The 22,561-nt window shown below is 38.0% G+C and overlaps 1 pseudogene; it reads right to left on the bottom strand.

Annotated features, from left to right (window-relative positions):
- Positions 1-3,690: 3,690 nt before the first annotated feature.
- On the bottom strand, positions 3,691-21,625 carry LOC122134616 (annotated as a pseudogene).
- Between the last annotated feature and the right edge of the window lie 936 nt (positions 21,626-22,561).

Here is a 22,561-nt window from a genome sequence, read left to right on the forward strand (position 1 = left end):
ACAAAAAACAGCAAAAAATAAAAAACAAAAACAAACCCAAAATCAATACTGCAATCCTGCTACTGAATGGTCCTCACAGCTAACAACTTGTTTGTGTGACTGAGTGCTGATTAAATAAAGCTAATGGGTCTTTAAATAATTTTCAGGGATAAGATCTGATCATAAATCTGAGCCAAAAGTCTGACTCAACATAGGATCACTCATAGGATATAATTCCAAGGATTTAGACTTAACGTTACAGGTCTGTTGTCATAAAAATAAACAGCCTAAAAAGACTGAAATGCTTTGTACACAGCTAACCCCAACTGGAATAAAATGTCACTCTAAAATGCAATACTGTATTGACGCATAATTAATCAGTCATAAAGGACTCTGAATGAATATAAACATGAATAAACGTCCTTGAACTTTTCAGTTCAAAACAAACATATAAAAGCCTCTGCCAGGGGTCAGGGCTGTGCAGCCCAAACACAGCAAAATGATGAGCCAAAATAGCCACCAGCTATTATTCTCAATTTGTTTTAACTGTTTAAATAATACACTGCAAAGACATTTATATCTAACTAAAGAAAACTGTAATGATCACTAAACTAATGAGCAACTGTACGATCAAAACAAACAGTTAGCTTGTTACCATAGCCGGTAATACAGCTAGCCATAAGAACGAGTCTAAAATTCAACATGTACTTTGACACTAACCAAGCTATTAAAGCATGTCAGTCTAGTGCTGACCTCGAACGAATTTTAGAAGGCTATATCAAACGCGTAAATTAAATAACACATGATGTTCCTTGCCTGTTTTGACACCACTTCACCAGCAGACGTCCCTGAAGCGATGCCGTGAATCTGTTCTTCTGGAGCGATGTTCGTGTTTGACGCTCTGCTGCCAACCGCGGCCTGGAGGAGGAGTAAACCGTTTACCTCTATAATAAGAGCAGCAAAGCACGAACACTTTTGATAGGCAAGTACAAATGACATATGGGCCAGTTTTAATGGTCTTAGCTGGTTTAAAGTGTCGACAAATATTTGAGGAAATATGCTTGTATCATGGAAATCAAAAAAAAAAAAAAAAAAAAAAAAAATATATTCTATATTATATATTAATCAATAAATATATATATATACATACATATGCTACATATGTTTGAGATCATCTGAAAGCTGAATAAATAAGCTTTCATTGGTGTATTGGTATGTTAGGACAGGAAACTATTTGGCTGAGATACAACTATTTGAAAATCTGGAATCAAGTGTGCAAAAAAAATAAAAAATAAAAATACTGAGAAAACCGTACCATAAAGTTGTCAAAATTAAGTCCTTATGCACTTTACTAATCAAAAATTAGGTTTTGATATATCCTAATGATTTTTGGCATAAAAGAAAAATCAATAATTTTGATCCATACAGTGTATTTTTGGCTATTGCTACAAATATACCCGTGCGACTTAAGACTGGTTTTGTGGTCCAGGGGTTTTTCATAGAATCCACAGCAAAAAATATTTTAACGTACAACTGCTTTTTACAACTTTAAGTTTTATTTATGGTATGGAAAATGTTCGCTGGTTTTTAAAAACATTAAGGTAAAAACTAGGAAAATGTCTAAGGATGATGAGTGCACACAAATATGTAACACTCTATTGATTTGGTCATTTTTCAGTCGAAACGTCAGCAATTATTGTTGTGCATTTTAAATTTCAGCCTTTATTAACTATATCTAATTTGATCCACATATACTTCATAAGGGACAGTTGATAAAAAACAAAAAACCTGCCGTCTATTGTAAAATTTTACTTATAATATTTATTATGCACAAGGTACAGTACAAAAATCATGGGTCTCTAACAGGCAAGCAAAACTTTTGCCCAAATGTCCTCAGGAAACTCTTATCTGCATTTCAATCCTGTTCATGGTGTCAAGGGCCCATAGTGCTGAAACACAGCAGCAGATTTAACAAACATACAAGAAACGAGTGAAAAAGATTATACAAGGACCATAAATACAAAGAGACAAAAAGTATGAAGAAACACAGAGCTAAGCAAAGTACAAAGGTTGATGATGATGCTAAAAAAAAAGCTTTTTAAAAAAGCATCCACGTGATTAGGTTGTTGCAAAGTTACAGAACCAGAAATAATGAGGTGAAAGGCCTAAAGGCATTTTAAAACACATTGTCACAATATCAGTGATGGAAACAAAAAGGTTTTCAAAAAGGTTACAAAAAACTTACTTCCATTACATGAGGCAGTTTTTCAACCAGGAATTATACCTGGTGCACAATGATGTTTCAAACAAAAGGTGCTTTCATAATTTTGAGAATCAAGTTGATGGAAAATTTTCATATATGTTGCAAAAATTAAACCAAAATATGACTACTACGGAAAAAAACAAAAAAACTCCAGTATGATGATATCTGTAATGAAAATAAAAAATCAATTTAGGGCATTTATTTGTCTAAATATGCATTTTTAAGGGGTTTGTCTGCATCCCCTTAAATAAATATGATTTATTTCAACACACTGTTGAATGAACAAATTGGAATCACGAATATAAAAGAGGCTTTGAATTTCTCCTGATCTCTGAAAGAGTGCAAAAACATTCAGAGGCACCTTTTAAAGTAAACCTGCTCATAGACGCATACAAATACAAATAGCAGGAAAATATAACCCGCAGATTTGTAACACAACGTGGCGGGGGGGGGATTTCTCTTGACATTCTGAATGGTTACTGCAATGAGGCATCTGGAGATTTTTGAACAGTGTTTTGAGATGGTGGTTGAATTTAAGCAACTAGAGAAAGTACAAACAGGCCTTTTGTAACACCCACCTTATCTAAGAAGTACAAACTCATCTTTCCCTAAAAAGCTTTCAAGACTCGAAGGCCATGAGCATGGAGAATGAAAGGTGATGCTGCAATCACTCCTCTACAACACAAATGCAACAAAAAAAACTAGGCATGATTGAAATAAAGCAGGATGATGCTGGGAATGTCATACTTACTTGTCCTTTTTGATATTAGTAGTTTTTTTTTAATTCAAAAATCAGCTAAAAAATTTACTAGGATGCCTATTATTTATTCTCATGTAGCCACGCTGGGATACTAACACCCGACCAGAACTGAAGAAATAATTTCAAGTACCTTCGTGTGACCCGTGGAAGCCATTTTTGGCACTAATGATGTAGCTATGTCATTGTGATCACCTGGTGAAGGGAATCTAAACATTAGTTTTATCTGCTGCTTTATGTTCTCTTCTTTCTCTGTCAATGAAGAGTAATCAAAATCTATGCAGATTTCGTTTAATAAGACACAAACCGTATGTTTGGTGGTGCCCCCATTTCAATCCCTTCCGTGAGGTCATCTTTCTGTGTAGATCCAGAGAATGTAAAACCAGTTCAAGTCAAGGATGAAAATGTAAAAAAAAAAAGCACAAAAGAGCACCAGACACTGATTAGATTCCAAACAAAAGGACTGAATAAAAAAAAATATCACAGTCCCACAGCACCAGGTCCAACCCTCTTTATGAACTTTTCCAAGAGGACTTGGGTTGAGAAGGCAAGCTGATTCCGACAACCAACTTAAGAATGGTGCACATGTCCATCATTCTCAAAAGTTTAGCTGGGCACCAACCGGAAAACAGCAGTTTGACTTTCCCTACAGGTCACAATGCTGTGCCCATCAGAGATAGCAGTTTGTGTGCGAGAGATGGATGTCTAGCAAAAATGCAGGAGAGCTCACTTTTCTCCTTCGACAAACTCATCCCATGATGATTCCTGGTCGTCCCCCTCCAAATTCCCCCAAGTCCCTCAGTATCTTCGAAGTCATCATTCACATATTCATCTCCCCAGTCTCCTCCTCTTCCTTTTCTCCTCCTCGTCTTCAAATCCCATTTCTCCGTAGTCCATTTCTTCATCATCATCCACGACCCTCAAGGCCTTCATCTTCCCCTTCATCCCCAATCACCCCTTCCATCACCTCGCCTTCATCGCCTCATATCTTCCTCCTTGATGTCTTTAGAAGGAGAAGAGGATGGCAAAACCACATTGTCCACTACCTCGTCTGCATACAGGTCTCTGGCTTGGAACGCAGGTCTGTTGGGGGCGGGGATGAAGAATAGAGCAGCAGCAGGCAGTAGCACAGGCAGGGGTATCCTGCCCGACACTGAAACAATTGGGCGGAGGGGATAGGATAGGATAGGTGTACCGGGCACATACTCTCGAAATTTCACCTGGGTTCCAGAGGATCGGGGCCCGCATGGATCATGATCGCTGCAGGACAGCTTGCCATCCATGTTTGGATATGAACAGCATTCCCTCACGGTGCTGTTTGCAGTAGGAGTTGGGAACATACATCGTCGCAGTAGCGACGCCGCCTCCCCTTCTACACCACATTACACTGATGCCATGGACCACTCCCAGCGGCCTGAAAATTGCATAGAAGGCAGATGCAATAATGATTTAGCTTGGATAAAATCCTGACCTGAGCGAATAGCTGATAGTGGGAGAGTTTTTCAACTATTTAACATTACTATAGCAACTCCTTTACACAGCTGAAAAGAATTTTGAAGCAAACCACAGTTTGTAAAAGTAAAGTGAATGTTTTACTGTTTGCTTTTAAATATGTTAAGTTAAAACTAATTTATTAAAACATTTCAAGTTTTATATTACTGTGCTTTCTATAGACTGGTATAAGTCAGGAGATTAATTGTGATTATTTTCCTCTATTGATAGCCATAGTTTTATCCAGAAAGAAAAAAACAAATATGTGATATCCTTGTCCACAAAACCAGTTATAAGGGGCAATTTTCTGAAACTGAGATTGAAAGTTGAATAAATAAGCCTTCCATTGATGTATGGTTTGTTATGATACGAGATACAATTATTTAAAAATCTGGAATCTGAGGGTGCAAAATAAATCTAAATATTGAGAAAAAAAAATAATTAAGTTTTGATATATTTATGGTAGGAAATTTACAAAATATCTTCATGAAACACAATCTTTACTTAATAAAAATTTGGGCATAAAAGAAAATTTTGACCCATTGACAGGTTTTGTGGTCCAGGGTCATACACACACACACACACACACACACACACACACACACACACACACACACAAAAAAAAAAAAAAAACAACACACACACACACACATACACACACACACACACACACACACACACACACAGAGTAAGCAGAACAATATTGATAATAATTACAGAAATGTTTCATGTGCACCAAATCAGCATATTAGATGATTTTCCAAAAAGATCATGTGAAAATGGAGTAAAATCAACTTAGCCAACACAGGAATAGATGAAACTTCATATTAAAAAAGAAAAATAAAAGGATTTAAAAAACCGTTAAAAATTTTAACTATGCGTCACAATTTGACTGTTATATTACTTTTTACTATATTCTGGTCAAATAAATGCAAACTTAGTAAGCATTAGAGATTTCTTTAACATTCCTTAACACAATTTTCTTTCAACATTAAACTTTTTTAAACATTAGTGTAAAACTAATTCTTTCATCTTTTTTGCTGTTGTTGTTTTAGAGGACACCCCAACTTCCTGTTTTAATACAAAATACATAACATGTATGAAACCATGACAGAAACACATCATAAACTATACCATGACAATGAAACATGTTAAAACAAAATAGTTCAAAGTGACTCATGCTTGCTGAAAATGAGTCACTCACCTGCAGGTCTCTTGGACAGATTCAGACAGTCGGCATGATAGACCTTGGGGCAGCCAGGCTTCTTACAAGACACAATCTGCCCGCCATCACCACAGAAGAAAACATTCATCCTCTCGCTCCTTGGTGACCTCCAACTGGCTCTTGCGCTTCACACGCAACCTTCTTTTTCAGTTTCCGCACCTTGTCATCAGATGAGGGTTGATTCTGAAGACAAAGTTGTGTCACACTGAGTGCACCAACTTTAACCCTGAATATACCTTTAAAACAACGCTGTAATACACCCAGCATGCCATACCTTTGGTCTGACACCAAGGAATCCGCTGCAGTTGGACGCTCCACATTTTACACTCCGTCATCCCATTACCAAGACACTCCAAGTTATAGTTAAAAAGTGATTTCAAACACCTGAGAACAGCCAAAAAAACCAACAAACCTATTAAAACAATACATCCAACCCCTTTCTATTACCATATTATCTAGATTCAAACTCACCTGTAGGAATGTCCTCCAGTGCAAACAGCCCGGACTCTGGTGTCTTCTCCATTCACCGTCCACTTCTGCTTGCGTCTCACAGTTCGGCTGGCAGCTGTGGTTCATAAAGCGGGGACTGGTTTCCTTTCGGCCCGGCGTCTATGATCCGATCCTCCAGATAACACAAAAAAACAGCCCCAGTGTCAAGGTAAGTGGAGAGAACATGTTATCAGGGATAATCTGGATTGAGAACTGACCTTATCCAGTGTCAGCATGTAGAAGTTGCAGATGTTGTTCTCCTGTGCATGTTTGATCCTGGCTCGACACTCCTCTTCGTCAATGACTTCTCCAACATACTCATTCACGAAAGCTCCCTATGGTGGAGTAATGTAATGTAATTAAATGAGTAAGAGAGACACAATAAATCTAATATGTGTGTGTTCAGAGCTGGGTAGTAACTAATCTGGATTCCTAAAATTTGACAAAGTTTGATTCAGCATTTGACAACAAAAATCATTTCAGGTTTAAGAAGTGTTTCAACATGGCATCAGCTACTGATGAACACATACATTTTTATTTGAATTATCACTATCAGTCGGTTATTTTGCCATGTATTACTTTGGAAGGTGCACAAATTCACCAACTTGTCATCTGATCCTCTTTCACCTTATATATTTTTGTTTAAAGAATTGAAAGTTTATTTAAATATTTTAATAATGAAGTATCACATTTGCATGTTTATTGATTATGGTCACATAACATGCAGGTAAAAAAGTAAAATATTTAATTTTTTCAGTAAGTGTTTTTTTTTTTTTTTTTATATTTATGAATTTTCCTATTTAAATCAATGTGAAAAAACAAAATAGGTCAAAAGTAATCTAAAAGCATTCTGATTATATCACCTAAAATGTGTAATGTACTGGATTGCATTACTAACTAAAATTTTTGTCATGTAATTTGGAATCAGTAACAGACTACAATTTGTAAGTAATCTACCCAGCTCTGTGTGTATTATATCTCTCAAATAAATCAGCAAGGAAATACAGCCCACCTTCTTGATGTCAGACACACCGCGTAAACCCCAACCACGTGACAGCGTCCTGAAGATCTCCACCTCGGTGTACTGGCGTTTGGTGAAGCTTTGGTTCTGACAGCGATCCGCTGCTGGACCACACTTGAGGATGACACGCGTACATTAGCATGCGGTTGATGCACTCCGAGTCAATGCCACACGGGTTCTCGTCTTCGGCTTTGCAGTTGCAGCGTGGGATCTCAGACAGATCTGCAGTGATGATTTGCACTTTCCCTATCGGTCTGTTAACCTGCGTGAAAATCGATCAGTGTTCATGAGAGATAACAGGAGATCAGTATCACTCTGAGAAGCCAGAAAATTTTACAATTTTTAAGAATGGGAGATCAACACAACACTGAAGTCTTGAAGGACAACCCTCAACTTCAAGACATTAAAAGGTGTCTTCTTTCATAGAACACAAGGAGAATTTGAGGTACCTGGATTTTCAAGATTTTTAAATTTTTTTTTGGAAAAGAGCAGCGTCAAGATGACATGCGAGTGAATAACAAAACATTTGTCAGATTGTGTTAACAAAGCATTGGACATTATTACCTTAATGTGTTTGTATGGCGGAGGTTTCTTGTCATTCTTCCTGTTTTCTTGAAGCTGTCTCATCTCCTTCTCTGCCTGCAATTTCCTCTGAATCTTTCGGCTGCTTCGTTTAAAAGCTGGAGGAAAAAGAAGAAGAAAATTATTCTTTAAACCAATTTGCTCTCAATATTGAAAGAATCCACATTGCAAAAACTATAATCAAATAGTTGCTACAACTGGCAGGCTTTAAGTGGTATCAGCATACATATATTAATTACTCACATTTCTACAGCGACTTAAACAGTTTTATATGTATAAAACAACACATTTGTTTTCATACTGTCATTTTACATTTACATTGTATCATTTAGCAGACGCTTTTATCCAAAGCGACTTTACAAATGAGAACAGTAGAAACAATTCAGATCATAAAACAACAACAATGGGTCTATAAAATCGTAGTGCTGTGACAAGTCTCAGTTAGTATAGTACAGACTTTCTACTGTACTAATCTGTCATAATCAGTCATCATGTGATAAAGTGTCAAGATACAGCAGATTAATCAGATTTCCACCCTGTTACAAAAGCCCATGTCAAGTTGGTCCAAACAGCTTCAAAATGTCAATATATATTGTTATATAATTTCATACTGTCAAAAATATATTATATTATTTATTTGTCCAAAATCCCACTCCACATAGTTATATTTTAGATAGCAAGTGTGAATTAAGTGATATTAAGTGTGGAATATTAAGTACGGCACCTAATAATTGTGTCAATTAACTATTTTAGTGTAACTGCTGGAGTGTAAAATTACCTTTCTTATAGACAGCATCTGCACCCTTTCCCATTTTTTTTTTTTTTTCCTTATTGCTGGCATCCCCTTCCATGTAGGGAAAACAGCGAGCCTGATATGTCCACACGTAGTCTTTGGAGCCAAAGAATGTGCACGGGAAACTCCCCCCACTCCCCCACGGTCATGCCGCATGCGGTAGATGTTGTCAGGAACGTTTTTTGGTTTGAGTCACTTCAGCGGGCCACCACCTGGAAAAAAAGCGTCAGAAATGCATCAGTGAACATTATCAATATTGCACTGTAGTTTTCAGGGGAAAGTGGTAGGGTGTGTGTAAACAACACACAAACCTGTAGCGGCCCACTTTGACCCACAGAATGTCCTTGTAGTGGGGTTTCTTTCCCGCCCGACAGTCATTACAGAACCAGCTTCCCTGGGGCATGTCAATGTTCAGACACTCACGGTGAAAGGCAGCAGGGCAAGATTCACAGCAGAGCAGACTTCCTCCTATAGGGAGAGACGGAAAACAAATGTAATTGTAATAAACAACCGTAGTAAAATGTTTGCTCTGTCCTCACTATAACACAGTCTTTTCCAACTTGGAAAGTAATCGCTTTAGCAAAACACCACTAATAATCCTAACTGGGACTGCATACCTTCAGAACACACAAAACACCAGCTAACGTTGATGTGTTCATGGTTTTTGCACCCTTTGCGTGGAGTGAAGTGTTTGGGGCACAGGAAGCTGTTATTGGCCAATGGGAACGCTGCCGGCAGCCATACAGTAGTCACTGGCGTGATAGGCCACAGGGCAGCGGACGCAGCGGGTCAAGCGACCTGTGAGATGGACAAGTTATGATCAATGACACAAAACCATGCTTCTGAAACAACATATTTGATTTTTTTAATAATCTTTGCAAACGCATTATTTGAAATAATGTCACCTTTGGAGATACCAGGGTTGGCAGGGTTGGTGATGAAGCAAGCTAGACAGACGTGGAGGGAGCAGCGGAAGCCGCGGTTCTGAGGGGACCGTGGGGGGAATATTTCAGTATGCATTCCATGTGATAAAAACTTCCCACACACTGGGATCATACACCTCCTGACCTCCTTGTCAAGCTTTTTACACACAAAACATGTGTGCACACCTACAGGAAGGAGAACAGGAAAGACACACAAAGAAATGAAGGTGTTCACTTGTATATCTTGGACTGCAACTGGATTTTTGAGTGCATCACAATATCATAATTAGAGTATGTATGGTTAGCATCATAATTGAGAACAAAATTGCGGAACTGACAAAAACTAGTATTTTCGATAATTGTTAGCAATCAATCCTAACGGTTTCAAAATGGCCAAATAGCTTGGCTGATAAATTGGTTATGGACTGTTTACTCACCCGTCTGACACTCTTGGCAGATAAACCGGCCTTTAGGGGTCTCAGTGAGGCCAATGCACTGCAGATGGAAGGCACCACAGCACTGCCCCTCACAGAGGAGCAGCTCACCTGTTTTCTCACATACCTACAAGACATGATCCAAAAACAGTTTCACATTGATTTTTAGGACAAACACTACCATTCAAAAGTTGGGGGTTGGTAAGATTGTAAATGCTTTCGGAAGACATCTCTTTTAAAGCTCACAAGTCCGAATTCATTTGATCAAATCAGTAAAGGTAACATTTTGAAATATTACTAATTAAAATAACTCTTTACTAATTCGATATATTTTAAAATGTCATTTATTTTGGTGATGATAAAGCTGAATTTTCAGCATCATTACTCCAGTCTTCACAACACAGTGTCTTTTTAAGGATTCCTTTCTGAAAAGAAAGGTAGAAAACATTTAAAACATTATAAATCTACATAAGAAGTCTTTTCAGTTCATTTGAACCCATCTGTGCTAAAAAAAAGTATCCATTTTAAAATAAATAAACAAATATCAAAGTGAAGGTGAATAAATAAATCAAAGGGAATAAATAAAAAAACAAAAGTATCAATGTTAAACCAATCAAGCAAATAAAGTAGGGATGCATCGAAATGAAAATTCTAAAAGCTGAAAACGAACAAAATGAAACACTGGGCCGAATACTGAACAAGGTTTTTTGCAGTTGTTTTCAAAATAAATAGTCAAAATGTGCTTTTTACTGTTTTGTCTTGCTTTTCAAAGAAGAAAATTATTGCAAAACAACAATTTGAAAATATTTAACAATGAACATTTTTTTAACACTCTAGCAGACATTATACAAACAAAGCACAATTTAACTTTAAATTAATAAGCTAAAATAATACTTTTATAACATTTTTGAGACCCCCTTCTTGAATCAGGCATGTATTTTTTACTGTATAAATAAATGCAGCCTTGCTGAGCAGTAAAGACTTCTTTTAAAACATTAGAAAATATTACAGAACCCAATTTGAACACCATGTGTGAATTTTAGAATAAATGTATAAATAGAAGAGTTATTATTAGTAATATTTATTTGAGATTAATTATTGTTATTATTACATATACATGAAGGTGAAATTACATTGTCTAATATTATAAATATATATATATATGTGTGTGTGTGTGTGTGTGTGTGTGTGTGTGTATATATATGTATATGTATATATATATAAAGATTTTTACCTGGCAAACATTCTCCTTCAACGACGCACCTCCACCTTTCTCCCCTGATTTTCTATTGGTTGAGAGCCCTGATAAGTCACCTGATAAAGAATCTCTGCTTGAAAAAGCACTATCATTCAGTCCTGCACCAAAAACCTGAAAATTAAACACACACACACACACAAAAAAAAGAGTTATATAACTCTATAAATAGAGATATATCTCACCGTGATGAAATTCAATGAATCAAAACAAGGAAGACGCTAGATCATGAGGTTTGAATCACGAGGATGGCAAGTGATGACATCATAATTTTAGACTGATGAAAAATTGAAAATAAATGTGCAGCTAATAATAATACCTCAGAGATCAGGGAGTCCTCCCCATTTGCCTGAGGCTTTGATGGGCTGCACTGATCTTCTTTCAAGCTGGAATCTGGCAGACACTGGGGTGTGTCCGGGCTGGATTGGGGACGATCTTGTTTTCTTATTTCATCCTCACTTTTGTGGTTGCTGCTAAGGATGACAGCAGAAATAAATATTGTACATTTTTTGGAAAATAGAATGGTGGATTCGAGCGATACAATATTCTCAATAAAATACATGAATATAATGACCAAAGAGTCACACATGAGAAAACCAAACCCTGATGGCAGCACAGGGGCTTGACGGTCGGTCTAGGTCCAGGCTCTTCCTGTTTCTGTTCAAAATAAAATAATAAAAAAATATTTATATATCTCAGTAGTGTTGCTGGTCAGATTGCCTACATTTTTAATATTTTTATAATTTTATAATGGTTAAAATGTGTGTTAAAAATACATTTATTTAAAAAGCAAAAAAAATATAAAGTATAAAGAATAAAATAAACGTACTTTTAAATCAACTATTAGTTTTGTAGTGACTTGTTTCTAAATCGTAGGCTATGTACAAATGTACAAATAGTGAGTTTCTTCATCGTCACCGTAAGTTACAAAAGTTCATTAAAAAAAGTTATTAATTAATAGTTAAGAAATGTAAAGCAATTCTTATGTGCGAAGAGAACTTACAGACATTTATGCTTAATGTATCTGTAAACATATTACGACACGCTCACTATTAATGCAATTAATGTTTCATAAAGTTAAGTATATTGCCTTTATTTTAGTATTTTCTGAGACCTAATCTTACTTCTAATAAACAATTCCTTTACTATGGATATACATACTGTACATGAGTAAGGTATGGTTAAAAAGTTTGGATGATAGGGAAAAACATAAAACATGGGAGATTGACCTGAAGAACTCACTATTTTGTGCATAACATATTAGTGTATTAACAATGTAGTACAGTGTTTTGTGCATAACCTATTAGTTGTATTAAAACAATGTAACAATGTTTTAAAACTATGAAATAACTATAAACTAGTTTTGCAAATGATTTTAAAAGTTTCTGTATACTTAGACTTATTATTTGTGTTGCCAATTTATTAAAATTACTATATACATTACTAAAAAACAAATTGCATATAAAGTACACCCCAATAACATTACCTGCAAATCCTTGAGATCTGATTCATCTGGGCTGGTATCTTGTTGTTGTTTACTCTCCCTGAGTTAAACAGAGGTTAAAAAAAAATCAAGAAAAGAGGGAAAAATAAAATAAAAGCAAATACAGAAGACCCCAACACATTTAATATTTTTTTAGAAATCTTATAGACCACTAACCTCTTTCTTTGGGACCTTTACAGAATCCCCCCTCAACAGGTGCAGAGTCTATTTTATGCACCCAATCTTACGTGGTCTCTTTCTATCTGAGGATGCTGCAACAGAAATATAAAATATGTTTTATACCTACAGCCTGACAATTTACAAGTAAAGTGCCTTAAACTATACATTCTTACCATGATTTCTTCTCACATGACTCTCTTAATTTAGAGCGATGGGGCCTCCACAGGATGGCGATATCAACGGGTTGAAGGTGACACACGGGGGACCATCTGCTGGTTCTTTCTCCTCCTCCTGGTGTGACCTGCTCAGAGGGTTTTTCAGGTGAAGAGCTTAAAGCTTCAGGTGCGATCTGCTCAGGGTGCCCGGCTGCTCAGTATTAGTGTTGGCGATCAAAGATCCCTTCAGGAAATTATGAATAACATTATTCACATTAGAAATACAGTTGGTGCACGTTACGAATACCTCACTTAAAATCTGAATTATGATAATCCTTTTAGTATGGAAAAATTGCACCCATCTATTATAGCTATGCTCTCAGCCCGGAAAATCTCATTTGTGTATATTCAAGCTTGGCACCTCGTGTTGCATGTTGTGTCACAAGTCAGTGACACCAAAAAACAATCATAGGCTTCTTGCATGGGCACTTTGAATGTTTTGAGAATTAAATGCAAATATGAATGCGACTACAAAAAAAAAACCTACAAATTTATATAGGTTTTTGTAATTTTTGCAAGGCCTGATAATTCTAGTATCCATTTTGTTGTCTGGAGAAGAAGCAAAATATTATAACATCCAAAATTCTGCTTTTGTGCTCGTGGAAGAAAGTACAAATAGGTTGTTTTAATTACATGAGGATGAGTATAATGACAGAATGTTCATTTTCGATGAATTAACTTGAACTGCTAAAAAAAAAAATAATACATTTCTGCGTGGTTTCGAAGTCCAGTTGGATCAACAGAAACAATGTAAAGAGTTGAGGAAAACACCAAACAGCTTACCGTTTTACAGGACTCAGGAGTTTTCTTTAACTTTTTTTCTTTGGTGGAAAATATTTGTTCATATTCTTCACTGCATTCAATCAGCCTCCTTGCTTGGGTGTCTGAGCCTTTTGTTTTGTCTGAGAACAGAATCATTAAAAATGCATTGAATCTAGCATTTGTAACTTTTAACATTTTAAACCTAAACTTTTGAGACTTAATCTAATATCTCAGTTACCTGAAGCATCTTTTTTATCAGGGAAGGTCAGAATGCGCCGTTTCTTCAAGACCGTCTTTGAAAAACTCCATTTAGCTCCGTGGACCGTCCTTCACTAACAATCTGGATTCAAACCAACCGGTTCTCGCTCTTTGGTCTTAGTGGCTTTTCCCAATGCCAGAGCTCAAATGTTTGCCATCGCTTTTTAGGAGCAAACCTTGGGAGATGGGGGTGCCTTTGCCACAGCCAAATCAGGAACGGGCATCATGGGTGAGAGCTGGAAAGTTCCCCTAACAAAGGCAAACTCTTTTCAAGTGCATCCAAACCTGCTGATAAGTTCTGCTTTTTCTCAGTGGAGAAACTAAATTGTTCCCACCATCGTGTTTTTGCGTCTCCTTTTTTCACCGATGATTTTGGCTTAGCCTTGCTCTGTTTTGGGCTGTTTTGGCGTTGATGTCTTTCTTCCTGCCGACGGTTCTGATCTGCAATCGCCACCATTTGTTGTTTCTTGCCTTCCTTCCTAGGTGGGATAAGAGAAGGGTTTCTTCCCTGATGAGAGAGGATGGAGATGTGGGAGGAAGGGTAAGAGGTTTTCCCTTCCTTCTCCCGGCTGTCGTGCAGATCCTTCAGGAGCAGCATTAGGAAAGTGCTGAATTTTGTATTTCGAATCCGCACGCTCGATGCCTTTGAAGGTTCTCTGGCTGAGCTGTGTTTTCCTCTTTGACAAGAGACCTGAAAGAAAGCTCCTTTCATATCTCTTGAAAGCGTCCATGGGAGAGATGGAGGGAGACGGGAAAGGACGAAGACGAAAGTGTCTGAGATCAATGCTCTCGTTTTTGATATTTTAACGGAAAATCGAGGGAGGATTTCAGTCACATCTGACTTGGAACTTTTATGTCGAGGGGTCCATTCTGAACATCTTTTTTTTCTCATTTTGGATTCTTGGGTAAAACTTAATAAGAAGTTGGGTTTGGCGGTGTGTGAGAGATTGAGGCATCCATGGAATCTTTGCTGGCCTTTGTTTTTACCTGCCATTGTTTTTTTTGTGACAAAAGCGCAGAAAGGGGGGCAGTGGGGGATGAGCCGCACTTGTTGTAAATGTCTGATTGTTCATCGCCACGGCACCACATGGCCGAATGACAGCGGGAGCTGAGATTTTGGCTCCTGACTTTAAATCTTTCTCCTCTGGGTTTCTTCACACTGGCGGCAAGTGCTCTTGAGATTAAAGCCAGTGCTGCATGGGAAAAATAGAAAGAGAGTTGCCATGGGCAAAAGAATAGGACCCATCTCGGAGGACCCGTGGGGCACTGCTTTCCTTTCTGTCCTGGAGTTCGTAGCCCTAAAGTGTTTTTTCCTTTGGGTGTTGACCTCTTCTTTGAGCTTACTGTTGGGTGCGCATTTTGAAAAAACAGCCTCTGTTTTTTCTTGCACCCCCACGGCTTATTCCACGTTGGCTTTTTTTTCATCTTTTTTACTTGTCTGTACTTTCTTATGTTTAGTGCTCAGTTCTTTCCACCGCCTCTTCCTGTGGCAATTGCTGTGAACGTTTGGGGACACAGGATCCTCGGGGACACCAGAGTCAAATATCTGAATACAGACTATCTAGGGGGTCTGCATTGGGCTTGTGCCGTTCGGCCTGCTGTGGAAGGTTTGTAGCTGTCCGATGAAGTGATAGAAGAGCTAATGGTTTCGCTGATAAAGAGTTTTCAGTTACTTTAACAAGAGATTTTACAGTTGAGCTGTTCTTCTTAGTTTGCCTTCTTTTTTGCTTCCAGTGCCAGGTTTTCCTTTGTTCTTAACAACGGATTGCATCTAGTCCATTGGAACCAAAAGTGAGCTTGATAATGTGGACTGAGTAGATGATGTCGGGCAAGCAGGACTTTTTGGTGCCTTGTCTTCTGTAATAGGCATGTGCACATCCCGAATTAAAGTCAATGGGCAGGTTCGCTATTTAACAAACGTTTGGTCAGTGCTGCCTCTGCCTCCAAGACACTAGCTTTCCATGATGGCATCAAGACGTTTGGGAACCTGTGGAAAAGAACAAAAAATGTCATTTAAATTTCTATTAAAACATATTGATGTCATTTGAACATAAGCACTAATTTTTCAAAAATATAAGAAACTAAACAGTTGCAAGTTAGCTTTACCGTGTATTGTAATCTTTGTCCTTCTGTCTTCCTCTTCGTCTAAGTACAGGCAGTTTTTCAAAACTGATGGCCCATCCTTCAAAAGGAAAAGTGGCTTTTTGCCGGGGACCCAAGCTTGGTCCTATGATCGTCCCCAAACATCCTGAACTAAAATAGAGACGACATGGCCGACGGCTGGGATCTGCAAGAAAATGTAATATTATTCTATTATTTAACCTTATAAGACATAAAACAAAACAAAAAAATTGATAACTAACTATATTACGTCAATAGCATGTCCCTTTACAGAAGTGTTACATCACCAATGTGAAATTAGGCATCCAATATAAATAGTCATACAAAAGGAGATTAAAAAAACAAAAGAGACTCACCTTTCATTTTGGGCTGTGGACTTCAATCTGTGGGTCTGTGGTTACATGTACAGGGCCACCAGGGTCTTGCGGTTTGAATTTTGGCCCACACAATATAAACATCTTCAACAGAGTACTTTATTACCTGGGAGCTGCTTCTTCTTTGGGCTGTTGGACTTTGGGTTAAAATAAAAAAAGTAGTTAGTTTTAATCATAATTGCATTAATCATCAATAAACATGAGTCAAGACAGCTTGAGTTGTTTATTTAGGGGCTACTCTTTTAACACATTCAGATTACTTTCACCATGAAAGAGGCCATTTGTGGGGTGACAACCTAACTGCAACCCACTATACCTATACAGCCTTTGTCCTTACTGTGACAAAGATCATGGTCAGATACGTTTAACAAAAGTAGTATGAACCAACAAGCACTTAACCTACACCTCTGTTCCACTGGAAAAAAAAGCTCCTAACTCAAACCGATTCAAGTTAAAATGCCCCTTTACTGCAACTGTGTGGTTCAAGAGGTGCGTGTTCAGCTTTGAGGACAGGGTAACTATCAAATGACTTCCATCTATGACAACTTGTAATTTAAAAAACAGCTGGGCAATACCCAGCTATAAATAAACAATACCTCTGCCTACAAGTAGCAAATATGTTGCTTGCCGTGAAGTCGAAGTATGGTAATATACACACAACAAACACCACCACACTGAATTTGCAAAAATAATGGCAGTTTTTCAAAGAAAGTTCCCCAAACACTCCACCCGTGTGCAACGGTCAAAAAAACTCCAAATACTGGTTAAGACAGAAAAGTTGTTGTGGCAAAGCAATGTTTTGATTGTGTCAGTGTTTATACTTTTCAGCCAAATCAACTTATGAATGAGTATAGGGTTTCTGCATTATTAAGATGAGAAAAAAAAAAAATAACACACTTTTATCTAAAGAAACATGCAATTATATATAAATATAATACATTATTTACATAACACACTATAATATAAATATTGTGCTAACTTATTAGCACAAATGGCAAAAAATAAACCATATTTTGGCTGCACTGTTCATTAAATTAAACACCCAAAAAAAAGACCAGCATTTCATTTTGACATTATCTGCATCAGCCGATTACTGTGGTCAAACTGGACAGACGTGTGATTCTCTGCTTGGTTGTTTGATTTTTAAAAAAAAAAAATGTACTAAGACCTTTGTTATACTACAGATTTGGTTTTCAAATATTTCTTAATTTTTGTGTAAAGAATATGCAAAATTAATGCGTACTTAAATATTTGAATAATAATGCATACAGTGGGGGTCCAAAAAATCTGAGACTGCTAATGAAAATGCTTATATTTAGCATATAAGCATTTTCATTGCTTATATACTTTTCATTGCCTTGATAGCATACCATTTTTCCAATACAGAACAACTTCAATTTGCTTTAATCAGAGAAGCACTTGAGGATGCTCCAACATATTTGAGTAAAACCTAAACATTCAATCCAGCATGATTTGAAACCTTGTGCCTTAGTGGAAGCAAAAACACATATTAGGTCAGATGATCAAGGTCACAAATTTTGGTTTCCAGATTAGTGACTTAGAAAAATTGTTCAGAATCTTCAAGAAAGTCATAACCATTTCTTTGAATTTAATAAAGTTTATTTCAAGGTTTAAATTAACAGATTTTCAATGTGGTTTTGAAACTTTTGGACCCCACTGAGTGTGGGTGTGTGTGCGCGCAGCATGAATATATATGCAATGTATATGTATGTACATATACACTGTATATAAAAAATAATGTTTTTTCCTTCCTGCATTCTTAGGTGGAAACTCTTTAACAATATAATCCAATACAATCAAGACAACTAAATAAGAAATCTGATGAACATAAAAACATCTTACAGGATTCGAATGGGAGTCACTGGGTGAATTTGGTCTTTTAGAGAGACCAGAGTTGAATATTGAAGCACTGTTCTCCGTGCTGGGTAGATCACAGTCACTGTCTGAATAATCATCCATACTGTCAAAGATCCTCCATCATGACCTCGACGGGCAAATCTGAGGGACTACCAGGAGGGTTAGACTTCACTGTATTTTTAGAAACAAGGGTACAACTTCCATGTTTGTTTGTACTTGGGTCCAGCTTGTGGCTGCTAGGAGCCTTTGTAAATTGCCAGATTTCTTTTCTGGCATTTCTTTGACGTGTCTTTAAACACGAGTGCCACCACATTACCCCTATCATGCTCTTCCTCCTCAATTATCCTTGCTGTCCCATCTATCAAACAGGGTTGACTCGAAATGCAAAATTCCATTTGGGATGGATGGAAAATGTTCCAAGCTATCAGAGCTTACTGGTGAGAAAACCATTTTTGTCCAGATCCTGAGTAGTAGTCCTGTCAGTGTTTCCTTGCGAATTGGACGTGTGATAAAGGCCTATTCCGAACCTCTCCCTCGGCCCGAATAGGATTGTGCATGAGCAATCTTACTTCGTTCCGTGAAAAGTCCCCCTTGTACCTGCAAACCTCATGTCGGCATGGTTCACCATAGTGGTGTCAGATCCTGGAGTCTCCTCAGCGGACACTGTAGTTGGAGGGGGATTCTCTCTGATTGTACACACAAACGGCGATGCTGAGAGTTTGTACTTCAGAGTTTTAGTTAGAAGAAGACCCCTGGTCCCCCCCTGTCGCTTTGGCTCCTGTGCTCTGGTGTCCACAGGAGTTTTGATGCGGCTATCAAGTGCCGTGGGTTCTCCTGTGGATCACCACAACACTCCGAGCCATCCCTGCTGCAACCACTTTGTAGGGACGCCTTGATTCATGTTGTCATGGCTCCATCCTGCGACAAAATACAGGGAAATGCTTTAGAAAGATGTTTTTAAATATTACCTAAAAAATAACAAAAAAAACTTTAATAAACTCAGGCTAAACTTAACTTCTAAAACGTTTGTTGCAACTGGCCACAAAACACTTAATGAGTTGTGCATTAAACTGAACATGGCAATCTAATTCAAAACAATTATGCAGGAGACAAGATGATTCTACATTAACATGACATTGTTTACAGTCAATAACACTGTAATGTTGCAAAACACCAGCATGCACATGCGATATCCCTGCTGACAAAATGCAGAGTAAACTTGTGTGTGTGCTGCTAGCTGGTTTCTAACTGGTGCGAGCTTGAAGACCATCTTTGACAAGCTAACCAGATTCCAGATTAAGGTGATCATAATGTTGTTTGGAGCACGGAAACGGGTCGACCAGCTAATGACCATCTTAAAACCGGCTAGAAACCAGCTATCATGTTCCACAACATTGCTAGCATCATCAACTGGATTTTGTAAACAAGGTGGCTACTCGGGTTTAAGTCGCAAGCCCCGTAGGCCGTCTTGTCAAGAATCCATCAAGACAAAGATTTAAGAGAGCTTGAAAAACTCAGCATGAATCCCTATGTCAAAGCCCCTACTGGACTGTTTAAAGATGACCTCTGCCGCGATTTCAGTGTGAAAACGCTGGTAAAGTGTTACATTATCATCATGTGCATCAACAGTTCCCACACAGTCGTACAGCAGTAAAGTCACCCACAACGGTGAGATGAAAAACGCACTAAATACAAAAGGACATGAGGGAAATCCACGGTTTCTTAACCATTTACGACTCGGGTCACGACAAAAACCACCGGAAAGCCCTTCAAATTCGAGCATGTAGCGTTACTTTTTGTCAATTTGTGAAAGCGGGATCTGCAAAATCCCAGCAGCATTTGCACCAGTAGGCCCGGCCTCGGCACACTCATTTTCTCTCTCCAACATCAAAAATGGAGATTAATAAATTAACCGAGAATGAAACTGAGCGCCCTGTCACCTTCCCCCGAAGCATCACGTCAATGCATCGAAAGCACGTTTTTCAGCGGCCACGATTTCTCTATTAAAATACATGATTGTTTGCCCCGCTTGCCGCCGTGTGCCCCTGGTTGTATGGTGTGTGTTAAAACAAGCCCATGACTGACTGCGTGTGTGTGTGGTATGTGTGTGCTGGTGAGAGCGACCAATCGGCACAGCACACCCAACCCCCAGTCAGTATTACTATACATTCATATCCACTACCCGATTCACTATTTCCCAGGTACATCTCTCACTTGCGCTAAATGCATGTGGACAATGTGCAAGCAAACGTAAGTTTAACTTTGTCCCAAGCGCGTGCTGCATATAGTCACCAGTCGACCGCGGTGTGCGTGTTGGGCGCATGGAAACGACACAACAGTGAAGCACTTGCTTTTTAACCCTCACGCCATTTGTTTCCCTTGTCCTAACAAAGGCGTAACTTCCTCCATTTATAGAGAGAGCTTTTTTTTTCTGACCGCTCGTGCTTTGCAAAGGTAGCCGACCACAATAAATGCAACGAGCTACGAGCAAGAAAACACCAACAATTTATTTGTCTCGATTAACAGTTCACATGCTCCTACATGCTTCATTTTTTCTAAGTTTTTTTCTTTGCGGCCTTTTGTGGGTGGTTGGAAATTAGGCCATTGCCACGCATAAAGTGTAATATGTCAGCCAGGTATGGCAACGCCGGGGTTAATTCATGCATTCATTACTGTAACACAAACTGTGGTGCATTTGGACTAATACTTCGTATTTAGTAGACATTGGCTAGTACTTCCAATGGTTCATATTTTTTATGCTTACTAGTAAGATTCTATGTATTCCCTATAACTAGTTAAAACCCCATGACGGACAATATTGTGCATAAAAAGTATAAAACGCAGGTAAAACAGTGAGAACAGAACGTATTACAATGTTTGATAGAAACTCGTGTCCTGCGTGCAAAAAGGTGCGAATAAGTGTGGTTAACTCCCAACAGAAAACAGATTGCAGGGGGCGTGAATGTGACAGCGCTCTCTCCGCAACTTCACAATAACCAACTGATCCTGAGGTGACCACTGACTGCAAGTGCACACAACCACCCATACGCTCCCCACCGGGCCGGCACGCACCAGAAAAGGCTGCCCACTGCTCCTGGTGTGGGGGTGTCTTCGACTGATGTCGTGTGTGCACTTGGCACATGGTTAAAAGCAGAGCCCATGAATCCCCGAGGAGTGGCGGTTCACCCTATATCTTCGGCTGTATCGGGTCACGGTCAGGTTCACTTCCCTTCCCTTCATACTATTAAATGTTAAAATGGCTTGGCCACCAGCCATAGCGATCAACATCGATGATGTTCAATGAAATAAAATGTAACTCGGTTTATCGGCCTAATTTAAGATTGCCCCGTATAGAAATCAATATAGACGTGGCAATATCAATTAGCAACAAAGACTCATTCGAGTTTCGTAAACTTTTCGTTTTTGAGCATTTGGTCATGTTATACGCTTATCTCTCTTGCAGGGTTTTGTATAGAAATACATTTTTAACAAAAAGCAATATGAGTGGGGACTTTAATGATAGTGCACCTGTGGTCCTCTACAAAAAATCGTACTCGTTCCGGAAACAAGTCGTTTGGAAACAAGAAGATGTAAAAATTCTAGAATGTAAAATTTTGGTAATGTTGACATTTTTAATGTGCAGTTACTGTAGAGTTTGCAGTAGAGTTGTGCAGTTAGAGGCTTTAGGTTTTCATTTTACGTATTTACGTTCATAACGTTATTTTAATGCTATGCTTAACAGGTTTTGTCTTACAATATGTGCATATTTACAACATGTAAATATTGTATTTTCCTATTTAGCCCCATCGCAAACTTCAATTAGTTTTAGTAATTTGTTGTTAGCATATTTTTGCTACAAACGTTCTATTGTTTACACAGTTACAGTCATTACTGTATAATTAGCTACTTCAATAAGAGGACAATTTCACACCAACTAATAGATAGATAAACTAAAAAAAAAAAAAAATAAATTATATATCATTTGTACAAAATAAATGCGTTTTAGAAGTTTTCCCCCACAAACCCCCCCCCCCCCCCCCCCCCTATTTTTTTGGAGCGAGCTAACTGTTTATTTTAA

This window comes from Cyprinus carpio, chromosome B14 (genome assembly GCF_018340385.1).
Source record: "Cyprinus carpio isolate SPL01 chromosome B14, ASM1834038v1, whole genome shotgun sequence".
In the NCBI taxonomy this organism is placed as follows: Eukaryota; Metazoa; Chordata; class Actinopteri; order Cypriniformes; family Cyprinidae; genus Cyprinus; species Cyprinus carpio.